The 21,213-nt window shown below is 34.9% G+C and overlaps 1 long non-coding RNA gene across 1 annotated transcript in view; it reads left to right on the top strand.

Moving 5' to 3' along the window:
* Positions 1 to 21,213, top strand: part of LOC132672900 (uncharacterized) — a 147,350-nt gene that overhangs the window by 32,111 nt on the left and 94,026 nt on the right. The window contains exon 2 of the long non-coding RNA XR_009607768.3: positions 14,805 to 14,948. This is a non-coding gene — a long non-coding RNA (uncharacterized LOC132672900). The remainder of the gene's footprint in view (positions 1 to 14,804; positions 14,949 to 21,213) is intronic.

Raw genomic sequence — 21,213 nt, 5'->3', positions numbered from 1 at the left:
GTTATATCCACCAATGAGGCAAGGCACACTAACGCCGGGGGGTTAATTTTAAAAACTACCTTCAAGCTCAGGAGGAGATGAGCTCATATAGTAGGAGGGATGGATTTGTGAGCCTCCCTTGCCACTGTCTTTACCCACCGCAACCAAGACATGTGCTGAAGCTGGCTGCTGTTAGAACTGAGAAGTCTGGCACTGGGGAAGATTTTGCCTTTATGGAGTCACATAACTTATGTCTTAAAGTCTTACATGATCTGTTCATTTGGTTATCAGGTAAACTTCCATAACCAAAAGAAAGGAATAGAGTCTAAAATTCTTTTTCACAAATCTGCCCCTTACGCAGGCCAAGAAATTGCTTTTAAAATGCCAGTAGACTATGATCCAGTGCATTTTGAAATTTAAAAAAGAAAAAAAAAAAGCAAAAGCATCAGAATATGGTTTTGTATTTGAGAAGAAACATCCCATTTTCTGAATTCAAAATCTAAATGTCTTAGGTAATGGACATTGCATAATAGTGGATTTCATTCTCCAGAATGTCTAATTTCATCATTCAGGGATGGATTTTTACAAATGTGTCATGTGCCGTGGTTTAGGGCTCACATAACTCACTTAGCTGTTTTACTTAATAGTCAAACTTTCTACACACCATTGATGAAAAAGAAAGGCAAGAGGATGATTGACTATGTGAAAATCTATCACAACTCCAGAAATTACCTGCAAATTATCAATCTCAAAGTGGAATTAATCTAACCTGTTTTTTTTATACTGTCATTATATATAAGATACTTTAGCAAAATTTAGGGAAGAATCAAACAATTTATGAGGCATGGTGCCTACCATCCTAAAGTTAACAAAGTTGAAGGAAACAAAAATAAGTAGTCACGCACACACACACACACGCACACACACAGATATAAACAAGACATTCCATTTAAAGAGGTAAAGATAATATCATGAGGCTATAGAAGAGTAGAAAGTTACATAGGTGAGATGATATAACTAGAACATCAATTATGAGAAGATATAAAAGGTATGACAATATGCAGAGACTTCTTGTATACCCAGCTTGTGCTAATGTCGACATGTTTTATAACAATGGTTCTTTTATCAAAACTAAGAAATTAACCTTGGTTCATTACTTTTAGCTAAATCAGAGACTTTATTTGGATTTCATTAGTTTCTACTGATGTCCTTCTTCTCTTCTGGAACTCAATCCAGAATATAACACTCTATTTAGGATATAAATAATTTTAATTCATAACTTCCATCATCAATTATAATCTTGATATAGGTTGTATGGTAAGATAAAATTAAGTTCTAAAGTCAAAAATGCCTGTTTTTTTGTTTATAAATATTTTGTTTGTTTATAAATATTTTGAAGTTTATGTATTTATTTTGAGACAGAGAGGGAGAGTATAAGTGCATGCACACACGAGTGGGGTACAGGCAGAGAAAGAATCCCAAGCAGGCTCCATGCTGTTCTCACAAAGTGTGATGCAGGGCTCGATCCCACAAACCATGAGATCATGACCTGAGCTGAAATTAAGAGTTAGATACATAAGCCACTGAGCCACCCAGATGCCCCCAAAATGCCTGGTTTCAAAATATTCTCTTGCTAATTATCTTACAACTGTAACACTGGCTGTGGAACTTAATCTTTCTATGTCTAAGGGTTCTCACTAGTGAAATAGGAATAATAACATTTCCAACTTCTAGGTTGTTGTTTTAAGCAAAGAAATGTATTTAAAGTGCTTAACTGTTGTCTGGACCTAACATTGAATGGCTGTTAGTAAATATTATGTTTGATCATACTGATTCACTTAAAAAGTGGAAGTGTGCATAAGTGAAATGAACCCAGTAATTTAAAAATATCTAATATGATGCAAGAATGCCCATGTAGTTTAAATGTCAAAATAACATTACATGTCCTAAAAGCTGGAATTCAAAATAGAGACAAGGTTTTATAGGGATCCTATCTTAAGTTGGATAGGAATAAATGAATAGGATTTTGATACACAAGAAAAAAGGGTGAAATATTTTAGATGCCCAATTAAAAGGGCACAGAACAAATCTGAAGAAGGAGAAGGAGATGGGTTTAACAATAACAGTAGATTCATGAATATGGGTAGTTATGGGAAGGCTGGAGATGGAAACTGGGACCAGGCTTGATGGACCTTCAATGTCAGGGTAAAAAGATTAGACAATTCTGTAGGCAACAAATTGCCATTGGAGATTTGGTTTCACAAAGGCATAGTTTCATAAAGCAGAATTTATTGGTCATGGGATGGGTCCTTTTGGAAGCACATTAACTCTCGTTAATGGCCCATTAGGGAGATATGTGAAGTACCAAAAAAATTTTAGGCTATATAACAGGATTCCTAGACATGTGGACAGGTACTGAATTTATACTCAAGTACTTTGGAATAGATATACTTTGGAGCTTTTTAATGTAATTTTAGCTCTTGTGCAATAATCACAAGAAACATTTCTGGATCAATTTTCATTTGGAAACCACCCACTTGGTTAATTGCAGATAAGAGAGTTGTTGAAAATCCTCAACAGTTTATTGCAAATGTAAGATATTTTGGTCTACATCCTATTGGGTTGATATGAGAAACATTTATCAAGATTTTTATTGGCATTTTCTCAGTCATAACTTTCATATTTATTGTTTTAGGTGTAACAGATGTTATTGCACATACTCCAAGATTTATTTGTGTATATTCTCCATAGATCCACAGTATAAAATAGTGATATGAAATACTAAGGATAATTCCTTTGGACTTGGTATCAAAAGGTTCATGTCCTGGCTTTAGCACTTTTAAGTTATCATCCATGTGACTTGGACAAGTCTAGTTCTTTGGGCTATATTTTCTTCAAAGAGAAAATATGATATATAATAACAACTTCTCAAAGTTAGTGTAAGGATCAAATTAAATACTGAATACAGTAGTACTTTGTCAATTGCAAAAACTTATACAAATATCAGTCATTATTTTATCATACTCTCCAACTATTTCAATATGCTACAATTTCCAAGTTTGGGATTAAGAGAGGTGAATAATTCATATCTATGAATTTCATTGTATCAAACTCCTTTTAGCTTTATTTCCCATCAGTTTGTCATTTGTGTCATAAAAGAGCCAATGAAATACCATGAATTTTACCATGGATATTTTTTTCTCTGGATCCATTTCCAAATAAAGGTGTCAAGCAGGTGTAAAATAACAAAAGGGGTAAAATACTGGGGAAAATGTGAAATTAAATGACTTATCTGTCAAAAGAAGTGAACCATTTATTCTTCTTCCCATTAAGCTGACGATAATCTCTTTCTTTTTACCCTCAGGTTCAAAACATATCCTTCTTTCATTTCTCATAAACATTCCCTAATGATGTTCTCAAATGAGAGAAAGGATTATAAATGAGATAGTCTGACTCATGAAGAGAAATGAAGAGCTCTTTAAAAAAAAAAAAAAAAAAAAGAAAACATCTTCTAAAGAAATGGATTCCATAGTCAGGCAGTTGTCCCCAATTCCCAGAAGTTCAAGCCCAGTGATTAGCAAGGAAAGCCAGAGGTGATAAATAGATTTGTAGAACCTCTTGGTTTTGGTGAAATTTTTTCAAATGAGTAAATGATTAAAATGGCTCAATGAAAATCACACGCAAAAGGGTGAAATATAATGACTATCTGATCTGTTAAAAGGAAAAAGCTTTTAAACTAATCGATCTTTTCCACAACAATTTATGTCATAGCCTTTTAAGATGATCCCATCTTAAATGGGGAAGTGACAAAGAAATATATATCTAATATAGTTGCTCAATGGATAGATTTTCAGTACCCTAAGAAAATGCCTTTGAGAGCTTTCATTTTTAAAGGAGAATACACATTAGATTCTTGTGGATGATCTTACATTTAGTCTTATCCTTGTTATTGCTAAAGGTTAGAAAGTAGGAAATTGAGACCAAGACTTTTTTCTTTAGACTTGATGGGCCATCGTGTAGCAATCATTTAACCTCCATGTGCTTCATTGCTAGCATCTCTCAAAGGAGTACACTAATGTATGTCACACTAATGCTTGCCATCCATCTACTTCATGGACACATTACAAGGGTTAACTAATAAGGCTGATAAGCACTTTGCAAATTCAGAGTACAAAGTGGAAGTGCTAAGTAAGCTATATAGAAAGAAAAGACCCACCTGATGGTCAAGTGATTTGAACTTTCAGTGATTAATGGATTTCATGAATACTTTGATCCATTCTTTGCAGTAAAGTAAAGCCATTTTGGTATTTTTTAAACTCATTTTGAAGATGTAAGGAATAAACATTGTATGCATTTTCTAATTTGAAAAAAAATGTTTCGTGTTACTCAGGTGTTTTAGTTTTCAAGATAAATTACAGTTGTGCATCACTTTTTATATAGGAATCACAAGTTTTTTTTTATAACTCTGCTATGATAGTTTCTTGCAATCGAATATGTCATAATGACAGAAGAATAAAATACCTTAATTGGTCAGAAAAACCAGAAGGACAAAGAATAAGTTTCCCTGGGCTTCTGAGGAAATATATCTCAACCGTGAGAAAGAAAGATCAACTCTGAGGGAAAGAACGTTTTTTGTTTCCATCTTGGATTAATATTCAGCCCTAGTCATACCTACTTCAGCTGTCAGGAAGGAGACTAATTAGTGCCAGTGATGATGGGAGTTTTTGTGATGCCAACTTTTGTCTTTTAAGAACTGGATTAAACTCAAAATCATTTCCCACACTCTGCAAAATGAAATGCTTTAACTATGTCTCAGCAAAGTCACAGATGAAATCATTTCCATCAGACGTTGACATTATGGTTATAACTAGAGGTGGACAGCAAAGTACAAAGTAAGGTAATTATATAGGATAATGCGTACCAATCAGACTTTGTGCTGTGTATGAGTTTGCTCGGGCTACCATAACAAAATACCACAGACTAGGTGGTTTAAACAACCAGACATTCATTTCCTCACTGTTATAGAGACTAGAAATCCATGATCAAGGTGCCAGCTAATTCAGCTTCTGATGAGAGCTCTCTTCCTGACTTCTAGACAGTTGCCTTCCTGCTGTATCCTCACATGGCCTTTCCTCTATGATCATGTAGAGACAGACCTTTGGAGTCTCTTTCTCTTCTTATAAGGACTTTGGTTCTATCTAATTCCAATGGTTTCACTGAACCTTAAATACATCCATAAAGTCCCTATTTTGAAATACAGTCACATTGGTGGTTGGAACTTTAAAATATGAATTTTAGGGAGACACAATCCAATCCATAACACAATGACATGTTAGATAACTAAGACCTAAATTTTCTTTACTTGCCTATTCTAGATACTTGCAGAGCTATAACTATATACTTTATAAGTGTCTAAACTAAGCATGAAACAAAATTCTCCTCTTGTATTAATTTCTGTGTGCAATAATGTATATTTTATTTAAATGACAGTGATGTAGTTAGGAGCAGTATGTCAAAATCAGACTGTCTCCAATCTGTAAACAGTTGTTTGAGGGTCAATAAAAATGTCCCTTATCTCTCTAAGGATCAGTCATAGAGCTAGTTGAATCAAGTGAGTAATACGACTTTACAGATGTCACTTTTCTCACTCCAATAAGCAACACATAGTACCTGGTTTGTTTCAAATTCAACCAGAGAGAAAATAATTTCAGTCTATAATCCTTAGACTAAAACAAGACCTTTTTTTAATGTAAAAACTGACTCCCTAGAAGCCTTAGTATTGAGTTAAATTATGTAAGATTAAATAATACAGAGTCTTCCCAGACTCTGTCATCCCCATTTGAATGCAAATGAAGCAACATACGTGCCCCGCCCCCCCCGCCCATCCTAAACTTGAAGGTACTAAGTGTGTTGGTCTTGAACATTAATTGCATGATTTACTTAATAGTTTACACTCTTTCCCAATTTTTTAAACGTTTATTTATTTTGAGAGAGAGAGCATGCATATGAGTGGGGGAGGGTCAGAGAGAGGGAGAGAGAGAATCCCAAGCTGGCTCTGCAGTGTCAGCACAGAGCCTGACGTGGTGCTCAATCTCAGGAACCACAAGATCATGACCTAAGCTGAAATCAAGAGTTGTATGCTTAACCAACTGAGCCACCTACGTGCCCCTCTTTCCCAATTCTTAATTGATTTTTAAAATCATATTAGCATCCAGTAGTACTCCTTTTGTTATTCTAATAAGGAGAAAGGAACAGAGTTTGCATGAAGGAAAGACCAAATGCCAGTATTGCCCAGCATATGAAAAAGATGGGGCACTCATTTGGATGGAGACAATAGTGAGATAATCCCCAATACACAGTTCTCAATATCTTACACCCTGAAGAATCTACATTCACTAATCAACAATCACATTTCTCTCACCAGTGGTGATTTGGTTGCAGAAAATAATCATCTGTCACTTTCAATTTGTGCCAAAATTTGAATTTTTTTCTATTTAGCTGTTTTATTATGATTTAAATTATGTATGTATTCTGGCTACATAGTAAAATGAAACACCCAAATACAGGAAGCTCATACTAAGTTTTATGTCTGTATACCTAGCAGGCTATAATCTTTCAATATTAAAAAATATACATATGAATGTGTTAAATATCACCACCTTTGACTTATTTTGACTCTCTCTTTTTTTTTTTTAAATGGGAGAGCAGTTATTCAGCCCTTGACTGAACGTAAACGTCATTGTGTTACTCACAAGGGAGGAGATTCAGAGGAGTTTATTCTGTGACTCTCTAGGCCTCTATTTCTCTAGGGTTGAGTTTTCAATTGCTTATTATTCGGACTCAAATAAATGCTCTATTGAGACTTTTTCACAAAGGTTACTATGAGGGAAGAGAACAAATACAGCTTTTGGTACAGTGAGGGGAAAGTTGGAACACAGAGCAGCTGTGGAAGAGGGATCCACTGAGGATCCTGAATATTAGTTTTCCCGAATCTGTCAGCTAGTGGGTTCAGTTGTAATCCCCCAAAAGGTATGTTTATGACCCAGAATCTGTGAATCTGGCTGTTTTTGGAAAAGAAATTTTTGAAGTTGTAATCATCCTGGATTACAGTTGTCCTTAAATCTAATGACAAAGTATTTATAAGAAGAGAAGGAGATACAGAGGAAAAGGTCACGTAAAGATGTAGGCAGAAATTGTAGTGATGGAGACACAAGCCAAGGACACATGGAACCACCAGTAGCTGAAAGAGGCAGGGGAGAATTCTCCCCAAGAAAGTTCAGAGGGATTGTGACCCTGCTAACCCTTTGATTGTAGATTTTTGGCCTTCAAAACTTACTATGTGATAAATTTCTGTTGTTTTAAGCCATCAAATGTGTGGCAATTCATTATAGTGTCTCTAGGAAATTTATACAGCCAATAAGCCAGGTAAGTGATTTGGTAAGAAAAGATCATGACTAGGAACTATGGGTGAAAGAGTTAAGAGAAAAACTGCATTATTTCTGCACCCAGAAGGCAGGTTGGACCAGAATTCTCGTTGGTCAGTTAACTGCACTGGTGTCAAGTCTATGGGAACTCTGACTTCCTTCAAGTGGCCTCCATGGATAATCCCAAGGGAACATGTGCTTATTCCATCTTTTGAGCTTTGCCCTTTTGCTCTTTATCAGCAATGTAGGAATATTTCAGTGGAAGGATAAGCCCAAAATGTCCTGTCTGTAATGACCACATAATAAACCAGCTTCACTGAGCTATTTCAATACTTATTAAAGCAAAACCTAGAGCAGTGTAAGAGATAAAAAATCAAAAGAATATGCATGAGAGAAATACAGAAAAACCATGGTTTGTGAACACAATTCATTCCAAAAAACATGCTTGTAATCCAAAGCACTTGTATATCAAAGTGAATTTCCCCATAAGAAATAATGGAAACTCAGATGATTTGTTCTACAACTCAAAAATATTCATATAAAAATAATTATAATACTGTAATATAATACAAAATAATAAAGAAAATGCAAAATATAAAGAAAAATAAATTAACCTGCATTTACCTTTGAAAACCTTCGTGGCTGGTGTGAGGAAGACAAGAGAGATGAGTGTTATTATGTAGGACAACTTTCACTGTCACTAATGGAATCACTGCTATCTATTGGCTCAATGGAATCTTTTTCTTTTCCTGGAATTATAATAAGAACCTATCCAATAACACTTGCTTTGCCTCCTTTTAAGGATTTTGTGGAAATGTGATATTGCATTGACCATCACCCACAATCCCATAGTGAGAGAGAGAGAGAGAGAGAAGAACCATTGGCTTAGTTGTGATCATGTGATGTTTGGCATCATGTACTACTCATGTTGCAAGAGATTGCTCATTTATCACATTAAAATTTATTAGAAATGTTTGCTCATCTTGCAGAACACCCACAGAACAAGTTACTCACAATCTAAGGTTTTACTGTATGTGATATGAATAGCTACTAAAAAACTCAATTTAGCAGGGAAGTATTATAAAAATTTGAAAAGTATTGATCCTTTGAGATATCATGACAAGGCAGATGGACTTGACGTTGGTTGTATGAGCTCAGGAATGGCAAAGAGAAGAATATCTTTAGATAAATTGGAACATCATTTTGAGGTCAGTGGTAGGGGTATATTCTGCTTATCTGGACTGTTAGCTCACCTTTCTGAATTCTGTGGTTCTGCTTTAAGACAACAGTGGTGAGAGTAATGATCTTAAGGGTAATTTGTTAAAGAGGTCTGGTAATTAGAGGACGTTTAGACAAAATACATTTACATTTTACATTTACATAAAATTTACATTTACGAACTCAAAAGACTATTTTTTTTTATGCCAGGCCCTTCTTAAGGTCCTGGAGACACCATAAGGAATGACACACACACAGTAGTTTCCCTCATAAAGCGATCACTACAACTATACTTCTAAAAAGCAGTTTTGTCTAAAGCACACAAAGCAAATCAATTTGTGGCCTATGAGCTTTCCACTTTGTTTGGTCCTATATAGTTGCTCATCTGGATCCCATTATTTATGTCTCTTGTATGCCTTCAAAAGGCATTAAAAAAGCCACTGGGCTTGTTTTTTCCAGCAATTATGTTAAAGCCTTTTAAAGGTCCATTTTGGGGCTCAGTTGTACTCCCAGCACTATCTTGAAATGCAAGGAAAAGAGGCTCTTTTGTCCCCCAAATTAATTTGACCCAACTATTAATACCTTTCATTTGTCTATAACATTTTAATCTTTTTTAAGGAGTTTCATGCTTGTCTCATTTCATCCTCACAAAGGGGAAGTTCCAAGGCCAAATTGTTCTCTACAGTGCCAGCTGGCTCCTTGAATTTCTGGCTTTGACTTCCCAGTGTGCCACTAAATATTGAACAGGGAAGTTAAACAGGAACTTCCTGACACCGTATTTCTGTCCCAGGCAATGGCAATTCACATTCGCCTACAATTTATTCTTCTCACATGTGAGCAGAGAAACAACTTTTTCTCATCAGGAGAGCCCTGACTTAGGCTTAAGATGTCAGAGGATAAGTCTGATTAGGAAACACAAATAAATGAATAAAATGGCTTTGGAAATGATTCTGCAGTGAGGGACACAGTTTGCAAATTTCTTATTACCATTTCCTTTTTAATGAAAGTGGTGTTCTGGACCTTCATTTGCCATTAGGGTGAATAAAGCCAGGCACCATGTATCACATTTTCGGAAGCAAGTTGTTGTAACATATGGCAACATGCTCGGATGTCCTGGATGTTAACAGACCAACCAGAAGGTCAGAAACTGAAAATTGTGTTGCAGAATGGCTTGAGTGAATGTCTTAAGTTTATGAAGATAAAATGCTATCAATATATATTTTTGTATACTTCAACCTTTAGGAGCGAAACTATAATGGAAATGAAGTTAGAGATAGCATTTAAAGTATGACTTAGTCTTTGTACTGTCATATTTTAAGGATCCTCTGAAATTTTTAAACCTGACAAACATATTTTATAACACTTCAGATGAAATAAAAGATTTTCAGTTTTCTTTTTTCTTAAAATTAGTGATATACATGAAGATATAAAACTTAGATTTCCCAAGAAGTTGTTTTGTCGAGGCAATTAAAGTATTATTAATTTATGTTGGTGGCAGAAAATCACAAGACTCAGAATAAATGATACATATTCAAGAGCAAGATACATAATAGATCAAATTTTTCATATTTTCATAAGTGGCACAAGAATAACCTTAAAAACAATATTCGAGACAGTATTTTTTCAGAGTTTCTCAATACAAATGCTTTGAAACTTATCTAATACCAAATGTGTATATCTACATTGGATGCTTACTATGTAAACTGCCCAAGATGTAGAATTAAGAAATGGGGCAGTGTGTTGGGAGCATGGGTAGTTCAGTCGGTTAAGCATCCGACTTTGGCTCAGGTCATGATCTTGCAGTTGGTGAGTTTGAGCCCCACCAGGCTCTGTGCTGACAGCTCAGAGCCTGGAGCCTGCTACAGATTCTGTGTCTCCCTCTCTCTCTGCCCCTCCCCCACTTGTGTTCTCTCTCTCTCTCTCTCTCTCTCTCTCTCTCTCTCCCTCTCCCTCTTCCTCTTCCTCTTCCTCTTCCTCTCCCTCTCCTTCTCCCCCTCCCCCTCCCTCCCTACTACCGTCCCACTTTTTCTCCCTCCCCTTCTCAGGAATAAATAAACATTTAAAAAAATTATACAAATAAGAAACATCTGTCTTCTTGGTGACAAGTGTAAATAATGATACTGAAATGGAATTTACAGTAAATACCAAGAGTTAAAAACATGTCTATTGTCTGACTCCTAGGAGTCATGCTTTAAAGAAACCAATAATAAAATAATCTAAAATATAATTAGTAACTGAAAACCTTCTAAATATCTAACCGGGAATCATTCGGGACTTTATAGTACATATATACAGTATATATATACTGTACATATATATATATATAGTACATATACTGTATATATGTACTATACACAACATATACTGTATATATGTATATATGTATATATATACACACTATATATATATATAATAATTTATATATAGTATTTGACAATTATATGATATAATTATACATAAGAGAATATTATATAGTATGAAAGTATCTTTTTGAAACTTCTAACTATATGATCAAATGCTTATAACATAGTATTGACAAAACAATTGAAAATAAAATTGCATGAACAGTATGACTTCAAATACAATACCCTAATAATTTATATTTGTGACAGTGGAATTATAAATGACATTTGAAAACTATTATATTCAACGATATTATTAAAGCTTTCCAATAACTTAATTTGTAAAATACTGTAAAATTGTCTGGAGAAATGGGTTTTCATGTAAAGAAATCCTTGGAGAGTTACGCTTAGGAGCAGAGAAGCAGTGAGAGTGAAGATGATTCATTCTAACATACATTAAGTAGACTTCTGAAATATTGCTTTAAATCCTACAGGATGCTTTGGGAATTGTACTCACCAAGGGGATTCTCTCACAAAAAGGAGCAATGGTACTTAGTGGCCTTTTCTTTCATATCATGTCTTTTTCAGAAATCACAAATGTATCAAAATTTGTGATTGTGCCTTGTCCCTAACTTACCACACAGTGATTATCTCTGAAGAGTATTCTTGGTGGGGATATTCAGGGACTAAGTGCTCTCCACAATGCAGGGAAGAACCAGGTTGACTGTTTTTATTTACAATAATTTCTCAAAAACTATCTTTTAGGCTTTTGAACATGAATTTCTCACCATATAGAAAAAAATCTCTGATCTGATATTTCAAATGAATCATTTCACATTATTAAATGATTCACAAACAAACAAAATATTCATTAAATTAAGCTAGTTAATATTTGTCTTAATCAGCTAAGATAGGAATGTTGAAAATAGGAAAAGAAGGATGTTTGCAAATGGGAAAAAATGAGAAGCTAGTATTTACAGAGGATCCATACTGAGCTCCTTAGCTGTGATTGTGGGGGGGGGGGGGTTCCCCAACTGATCTAGATATTTTTATATTTTTTCTTTCTAAGGTACTGCCACATTTAAGTCACCATGATAGAGAACAGATTGTATTATCACCCTTGCTAGTAATTGATTCCACATCTAAACAAGGAAATTGAGAAGAGTTTACAAGGAAACCAATAAGAGTTGGTAAAGAACCCTAACATTAGTAACAGTGGAGATCCATTATGACTTCTAAACTTGAAGCCAAGGAGGAGTAATTACTTGAGAATCAGAGAAAACAGATACAGGAGAAGACCACCTGATAGGTGATAGAAGCTATGCGCTGGGTAGGAGCAATACTGCCAACTGCTGTGATCTGTCTGAGAGGCAGCCAGCAGGATGGATAATCTGATCTCGCATTCCTCCTTGCTTCTCATTGACTAAAAACTTCAAAAGAGAATGTGTTGGTTCAACCCACGAAGGTTAGTCTCAAAGTCACAGACCAAGAAGGAAAAGGGGTGCAGAACAGATCTGAAAAATGCAAATTATTCAGGACACATATATTTAGTGTTGGCATCTTTTTAATTTAATCCTCACTCTCTTTCCTCAGCATAGGTTGCAACTATATATATGAGTAAAAACCAACTGCCCTAACTGTGAAGAAGGAATAATGGTAGTCTTATGAGAGAGGGTATAAAGTAGCTGATATTCATCTCTTTCAGAAATTCTAAAGAGAAGTTAGATCTCTATGGTTAGAACTGAAAGAGACAGAAACTTATGGGAACTTTTTCATACAGACTTTGTGAAATTCTAGACCAAGCAGAGTAACTTTAAGGCCCATGTAACAAAATGAGGGTAAGAGCTGGAGACCATGGCCTTCTCAACATCTCTTCTTAGAGTCTAGATAGTAGTAAATTAGAGACTTTCATAGTCAACATAGATGGTGGGCTTTTCATGGCACCAGCACTGAGGCGTCACCAGTAGCTAGACAAGAGGAAGACAGAACATGGTATAAGGAAAAGGGCAAATAATACTTGGTGGCTGACTTTGACAAGAGATACCACCATACAGGGGCAGCAGCCACACTGTGACTTCAAATCAACTTCATTAAAATTATGGTGAGATGGGTGGTTGAGAGGAGATGGGAGAAAATAAAGGGAGATGTGCCCTCAGCCTGGTGAGACTACTGCCTTGATCTGAGGTTTTCTGCTCTGTCTACACCAGTGGCCACAGGGCTGGTCCAGGCTGGAGTACCCACTTCGACCAGAGAGGAGTTATGGAGAAGAGATATTTGCAGTAGAATAAAAGGGTTTTCAGCTTTGAACAATCTGTTAAAAATTGTTTAAAATATTTGTCACCTCTAGATTTCCCTTTCAGTGTTGCTTTGATTGTTTTCCCCATCTGTCTCTGACTAGATGCTAAACCTTTGAAGGCTCACATATGGCAGTCTTTTGGGACTCCCAGTGACAGCATGGGGATATTTTGATGGGTTCTGATTTCCTAAAACCAGGCTGATATTACTGCATGTTCCTGTAATTCATTCATTTACAATCAAATTGACCTCATATTATGGTCCAGGTTGGTGAATCTTGACACAGATGAATCTGGAGTACATTAGGCTAAGTGAAATAAGACAAAAAGAGAAAGACAAATACTGGATGGTGTCACATATAGGTGACTCTAAAAATAAAAAAAAAAAGAAACATTTTTATAGAAACAGAGAAGAGAATGATGTTTACTAGGGCCTGGAGGGAGGAGACAATGTAGTAATGTAGGTTAAAAGGCACAAGATTTCAGTTACTTATTTCAGAAAAATATATTTTGAGAATTGAATGTATGGCATGGTGGCTAGAGTTAATACAGTATCGTATACTTGAAAGTTGTTGAAAATAGATCTTACACACTCACCACACACACAAAAATATTACCTACATTAGTTATGTGAGGTGATTTTAGTAATCATTCTACAATTTATATGTGTAACAAGTCACCATGTTATATGCTTTAAATTTATACCATTATAATTGTCAATTATTCCTCAGTAAAGTCAAACAAAATGATTGCTTAGTCTTGGAATATATGGATATTATTTCTGTTATCATCTATCCTAAGGTTAAAGTCTGGATAACATGAAGGTCCTATAAGAGAGCCTACCAGGCAAAGCTATCCCTAACCACCCATTTCTATAAATGATTTTGTAAACTAATGTGTTATTACCTTAGTTGGGATGTGGTAATTCACAGTACAATTACTACACGTAATATTTTGGGGATGAGGAAGAAGGGAAAGGGAATAGAGTTCACATTTTTCATATTTTTGTGCACTATAGAAAAAAATGATAGAAATAAAAAGTGGAGTGTCACCATTTGAAAAGTAATCAACTACTTTAATTATAACTTTGATGCTTATCCCCATTCAAAATTTCTTGGTCGTGTTTTTCATTGTATTGAGAAGCCAGGGAAGAAAAGAAAAAAAAGAAATGAATGATAAGGCAATGGTTGGTAACTTTCTGGAGTTCAGTTAATTCATTGGTGAATATATTTCTTTTATCTCCGACAAGCATGTCAGAATCTATGTTTGGGTGTTTAAACTGTAGGAGGTAGATCTTTTAACACCTTGCTAGCAGGCATCCACTGAACAGCCCAAATGATGGGTGTTATGGTCTCTGCAGTATAATTAATGCTTGGCAGTACTGTATAAATCCATCAGCTCTGTGGTATCTTGGTCCTTGCTTTTAAAAAGGAATCATTTGAGTTCTTAGTATCATATGGTTGTTAAATATAATTTTGAAGTAAATATATTAATCCCTATAGTTTCACCATAATAAGACTGTTTATCCTTTTATTCCTTCTCCATAGGTTCAACAGAGTTCAGCAAGTTCTTGTGTTCACTCTAACACAGTATACACTGTGAAACTGCTTTATTTCAAATTAGATGTGACAGAATAATAGGAGTAGAAATGACTCAACTGGCCTTTGTGACATGGTTGGTTACTGGAAAAGGTAATTTATTTCAAATAGTGATTTTAGAGCATTGATTTATGATGGAATATTTACACAATTAATAGTTTTAAAAAGTGATTTTTAAAACACAATTGAAAAACAATGACAAAGATGAAGGATCTTTATTAATGGTGTGTTGATTAGTGAATATGGATTCTAAACTACAAAAAGTTCAAATTTTTTATAACACTTTTTTTTAATGTTTATTTATTTTTGAGAGAGAGAAGAGACAGAGAGAGCACAAGTGGGGGAGGGGCAGGGAGAGAGGGGGAGAGAGGGTACAAAGCAGGCTCTACACTGAGAGCAGAGAGCCCAATGTGGGTCTTGAATTCACAAACTATGAAATCATGACCTGAGCCGAAGTGAGACGCTTAACCTACTGAGCCACCCAGGTACCCCAAAAAGTTCAACTTTTGAATGTGAAATATATATTGATAGTCAAATCATTGTATCTTTTACCTGAATGAGGAAAAATTATATGAGAAAAATGAAGTCTAAATGTTATGAATTTACATAACATAATTTAGTATTATGTATAGGAGCAGTTTGGGAGCACAATTTAATTTACTATTTCTTGGAAGTGTGTCTTCAAATGTAACATATTTTATAACTGAATGTTAGGAAATCTTGATTTCCTAGATTTGAAGAATCCAAAATACAAAAATAATTAGCTAATATGCTATTATAAAAACAAATTTATATTTATGATGATGGAAGTTATCCTGAAGGTACACAGAATATAAAAAACATATTGTTACAAATGGATCCTCTAGCTAATTGTGTCTCAAATCAAAGAATTATGTTAATACCATTGAGGCAGTTTTTATACACAATATATGGAGAGATACTGCCAAAATAGTACTGATCAGTTTTTGCTGTCATTGATCTTATTTTTTTCTTCCAAGTCTCCAAAAACTGTTAAGCACCATTTGCAGACTGCCAAAGTTTCGTTTGGTGTGTTTGTATGTATGTGCACCCTCTCTGATTTATGCAGGGGTTATATAGCAGCAATACAGAATCACCTTAAAGAACTGATAATGTCTCCATAACATTCAGAGAAAGAGATGAAGAATATCCTGAAATTTTAGTAAACACTGGGATGCTCAAAATGCTAAGAACCAATAAAAATCCTTGCCATAGCTTTTTCATAGTTTAGGTGGAAATGACCTAAAATAGAATAAAATAAATTACCATAAATTTTTAAACACAAAACTGGTTTAATGGAAAATAGCATAATTTTTTAAATTCCTCATTAGAAGTCTGATTTATTTTTATTGTTTAATATATAGGAAAAACCACAAAGCTACAATAAAATTAACTGAATGCTATGAAGAAAATGATGTATCAGCTATTTCCACTGATTTTTTAAAAAACGTTTCCTTACAAATGAATAAGCAAACAAACAAAAAGCAGAACCAGGCCTATAAACACAGAGAACAAACTGGTAGTTACCAGAGGGGAGAGGGTGAGGGAATGGGTGAAGGGGAGTGGAAGATACAGTCTTCTAATTATGGAATGAATAAGTCATGGGAATAAACGTAATACATAGGGAATATAATAGGGTTGTATGGTGACAGATGGTAGCAATACTTGTGGTGAATGTAACATAATGTATAAACTTGTTGAATCACTGTTTTACACCTGAAACTAACATAACATTGTATGTCAGTTATACTTAAAACACAATTTCCTTCAGTTTCAAAGACTCCTTTCCCTAAGTTATTTGTATGTTTTCAAACCAATATTGTAGCAGAGAACTATATTTATACTTCAGAGATAAAAACCTGCTTCTTAACCAGAATCCATCTTGTATGGTACCAATTATTACAACAGCTTAATTTAAATGTTTTTGACAGAACATTTACGCTGTTTGGTAGGTGGCTAGAGTACATGGAAAATTCCTCCAGCAACACTTGGTAGGTCCCTAATGCCATTAAAAAAAGTCTTGATTCTATCTAGTCAGTCATTTGCAATTTGCCCACTAGGAAATCTGTTTTGTGCAGATTGTGTATTTATTTGAACAGTATAACAGATGTAGAGTATATTTTGCCTTGCACTATTTTTCCTTATGTTTAATTGTAAATTACTGCCAGAAAGAAGATGTAAAATACAATCAAGTAGGGGAGAAAAACACTTTCAGAAAAGCAATTTTGATCATAAGCGTGTGGTATCTATAGAAGCTGTTATGTTGGAAAGGGGTTTGCCATTTCAGTGATCAAATTAAGGAAGGTATCATTAGATCTCTATTTTAACATAGCAATTTTGTTACATATTACACTTTAAGCAGCTGAGCTGCTACATTGCTAATTTAGCTTTTCAGAATATCGGAATCAGAAATTCTTTTATTTCATAGGAAACAAAAGGAACACTGAATATTTGAGATTAACAATTTTCTATTTATAAACAAATCTATGGTGTTGTGGTAAGATATTTTGATGAACAGATCCCTCAATAAGAACTGTGTGTTCTGCCTCTTCCAGGAAAGGCAAACGCAATCTATGAGTCTATCAGACCTGGCTAGAATCTGAGAGAATATACAGGTGTTATATTAGCTAGAGGAAATATTCTCTAATTCCTGAAAGCTGAGCACCATATGAAGTATTACAGCATTTTTAAATAACAATAAAAAGCTAGGGGTAGGGGGGAAAGGAAGAAAAGAGAGAAAAATAAGCTGCATCGTTCAATTCCATGCTGCTTTTTGTTATTCATAAGTTTCCATATACCATGAGAACAAATTAAGCTATGGATTAACCTAGTCCTTTCTTCAATCTGTATACAGAATGTTCTAGAATCTGTTATGAATTACCTGTACTGTTGTTGAGAAGTACTTCCTATGCCACAGGTTCTTTCAAGGTAGTGGCACTTAAGGGCCTGAACTCTGATCTACCTCCCATCCTCTCATCCCTATCCCTGCTAGGACAGGGTAAAAAGATTATGTTTATTGAATTATTTTCTTGTTTTCCTTAGTCTTCCTCAGACCAAACACAGAGAATGATTTTTCTCTAATGCTAAATGTATCCATGCCTTCAAATTAAGCCCCATTGTACCAATCACCTTTATCATTTTCTAGAAAATTTCTCCAGGTGAACTGCTATTGAAATTTAATGGTGTTATCCACTTAATAAGTTATTTATGGTTATCACCAGTGAGGGGGAAAATGACTTTTTAGGAGTACTGAGAACTGTATTTTCCCATCTGTGTCTTCAGTTCAAAGGTCCGCTATAATCTTTTATAGAGATACTCGTCTTTATATTTATTTTTCCTCTAGTTGGTACCTCTCTGAAAAAAAGCCATATTCAGCAAAAGTCATCAAGCTAAAGCATTTACATGAGCACACTACATGATCTAACTCCAGCAATCCAGGCCTCATGTAGATGAGAAACAGAATGGACAAAATAGTATGTTTCAAATTTAAAAGACAGTATGTCGATGTCAATTTTTATCCTCCCATTATCTCTCTGTTTGTGCTATGGGTATTGGGTTTTCCTTTCTCTTTCTCACTGTAATATTCAGTTGCTCCCTCTTGGCTTCCTCCATTACACCTTAATATGATGGCAAATCCAATGCTCTAGTTGTATAAGATGAAGCATAGTTCCTCACTCCTCCACAAATTTTATCAACTTTTTATTTAACCCCAAGTGGTCTTCAGGAGACTTTATGTGAGATAAGCACCACAAACAAAGGGCATTGTAATTGTCTGGAGGTTTGCTTTATTGTTCTGACTGTATAATATATAGCTACTGCACAAAGAGAAAACCTATTCTCCACTCTCACATTTCAAATGAAATTTCAGGATACTCTGACAGACACTGAAATGCTTCTAGTCATTATGTACTGAATCTGTAACAATAACAAAAATAAGTAATGAAGACTGAAATTTAATGTATGGGGAAGTAAAATTATTCATTCAGCCTTTCACTGCATCAGGCACTGTGCTAAGCTATGAAATACAAATTTAATTAGGTCATCCTCAGGGAACGTAGTTCTCTAGGTGAAAGACACATACACAGATATATTTGTTAGATTCCTGATGGAAATCAATGCCACAGTCAAAGGCGTAAAGGATGAGAGTTTAATGAAAGGACTGTTTAAAAGGGAATGAGCAGGAGAGAGAAGAGCAGGCACCACCAATAGCAGGAAGCATCTAACACCCATGAACAGGAAGACTAGAGGGTGGATCTGGAGGGGCAAAATGAAAATACTCAGGAAATCAGAAAATTATATAGTAAGCAAAATAAAAGAATGCCTAGCCTAGGTAATCTTAGAATCACAGAGGATTAGTGGGTAGGGACTGAGGAGTGGATGGAAACATATAGGAGCAATCTCATTCCTTTTTGTGTGATAGGCTCCTCTACTTTCCATAATGCTTTGTCGTGACTCCACTGCTACTTCAGAAGTGAGGTGGTAATACTGTTCATGATCATGAATTGTTTTATGCAAAGATGATAGAATAGTGAGGTATTTATATTTTTTAGAATATATAGGATAGTTATTTACTTTTTTCTTTGTGTAATAAAGAAGCATATGCTTCTGTGTAATACCCAGAAGCATAGATGGAACAGCTTTTCATATACCTTCCATCTTATAGAGCTGCTATTGTTTGCTTCTCTTTATAAGCCTCTTCTTTTGCCACCCAGAGGAGAAATACTTCTTTGAATGATGCTCAGTGAGACTGTGGGGAGTGATTTTAGTTAAATAATTTGTAGTTTACCTCTTGGTTCTTTGATTCTAAAGAGATTACTTAAATAGCCTGTTATGGACTGAATGTTTGCATCTTCCTCAAATCCATGTTGAAGCCCTAACTCCCAACGTGACTATACTTAGAGATGGGTCTTTATGGTGGTAGGAAGATTAAGTGAGATAGGGCCCTCATTCAACAGCATTAGTGGCCTTTTTAAACCTGTGTGCTGTCCTTCTCTCTCTCTCTTCCTGTCTCCTCCCTTTCTGTTTCCCCTATGTGAGAACCCAATGAGAACAGAGGAGGAGAGCTTTCACCAGGAAACAATTGACCAGTACCTTGTTCTTGGACTTCGTAGCCTCCAGAATTGTGAGAAAACAAATTTCTGTAATATAAAATGAGCCACCCAGTCTGTGATATTTTATTATGGCAGCCTGAGCTGTCTAATACAGACCCAAAAAAGTTAATAAAGAAAAAAAAATCCAAAACCCTTAACTAGAATTTGGACTGAAACCAAACATACTCAGATCAGGAGAACTTTCCTAGAGTAGGTGATGCCCTAACTGAGTTTGAGAGAATAAAAAAAAAAAAAAAAGACTCAAGACCCTAGTAAAGCAAGAAGAAAGGGAAAGTCATTTCATGAATCAGGTTTACATGAAGAAGATAAAGAGGTAAAAAATAGCATAATGGTGCAGAAATGCAAGGAGTTAGTAAAGGAAAAGGTTTGAAAATAGATACATGAGACATGAGATTATTAGGATATACATAAGATGCCTAAAAAATATTTGTAAATTTGCAACATACATATCTAATAAAAATCCTCCTTTGAATTTATGTCTGTGGGTGTTTGCTCTCTGGATGTGCTCTTACCATGATTGCTTATTTGGAACTAAGCAGACACATTAGGGGATACTGTCATATTGTTTATACTATTAAAAGGGGTACCCCAAGTTGACCTTTCCCCCATTTTTTATTCATTTTATGAGGCAGTCTTCACACAAAAAAGGTAAGGTTTAGACTTTCTCTACGTAGTTGTTTCAGCAGGCATCAAAAACTCTACAGATTAAAACATATAACATTTAGGAAGGAATGCAAGGAGGGAACACACAGCAGTATAAGATAAAGCTCAAATTAATTTAGTCTTAAGCTAGAAAGTTAGCCAAAACCCTGATCTTGAATCTTGTTTCTTAAAAATAATATGTGACAATAATTTCCAGTGATTTAATTACTTTAACAGACCAAAATGTTGTGTTAAGTAGTTAATAAACAAAAGTACCGCATACAAAGATCATCTCTTCCTTAAAGCAATTGGTGTACTTTATTTCCTGGTTAAAAAATAAATGTTAATAATATTTTATTTGCCCTAAGAAGCACATAATTCCACATTTTGAGATCTCTAAAATAAGGAGGATTCCTAAAATCAGTGATAGCCTGCCAGGCAACAGTTATGATGTAATTGATATTACTCAGCAAACCTGAAATGAAATCATAGTTGTTCATATTGTCTTCAAATCATTTGAATTATGTGCATTATTTGTACTGCAGGTGTAATACTTAATTGCTGCTTACATGTCTTTTAAAAGATGA

The sequence above is a fragment of the Panthera onca genome, chromosome C1 (genome assembly GCF_046562875.1).
Source record: "Panthera onca isolate mPanOnc1 chromosome C1, mPanOnc1 haplotype 2, whole genome shotgun sequence".
Classification (NCBI taxonomy): Eukaryota; Metazoa; Chordata; class Mammalia; order Carnivora; family Felidae; genus Panthera; species Panthera onca.
This window is presented reverse-complemented; position numbering and strand designations above follow the sequence as displayed.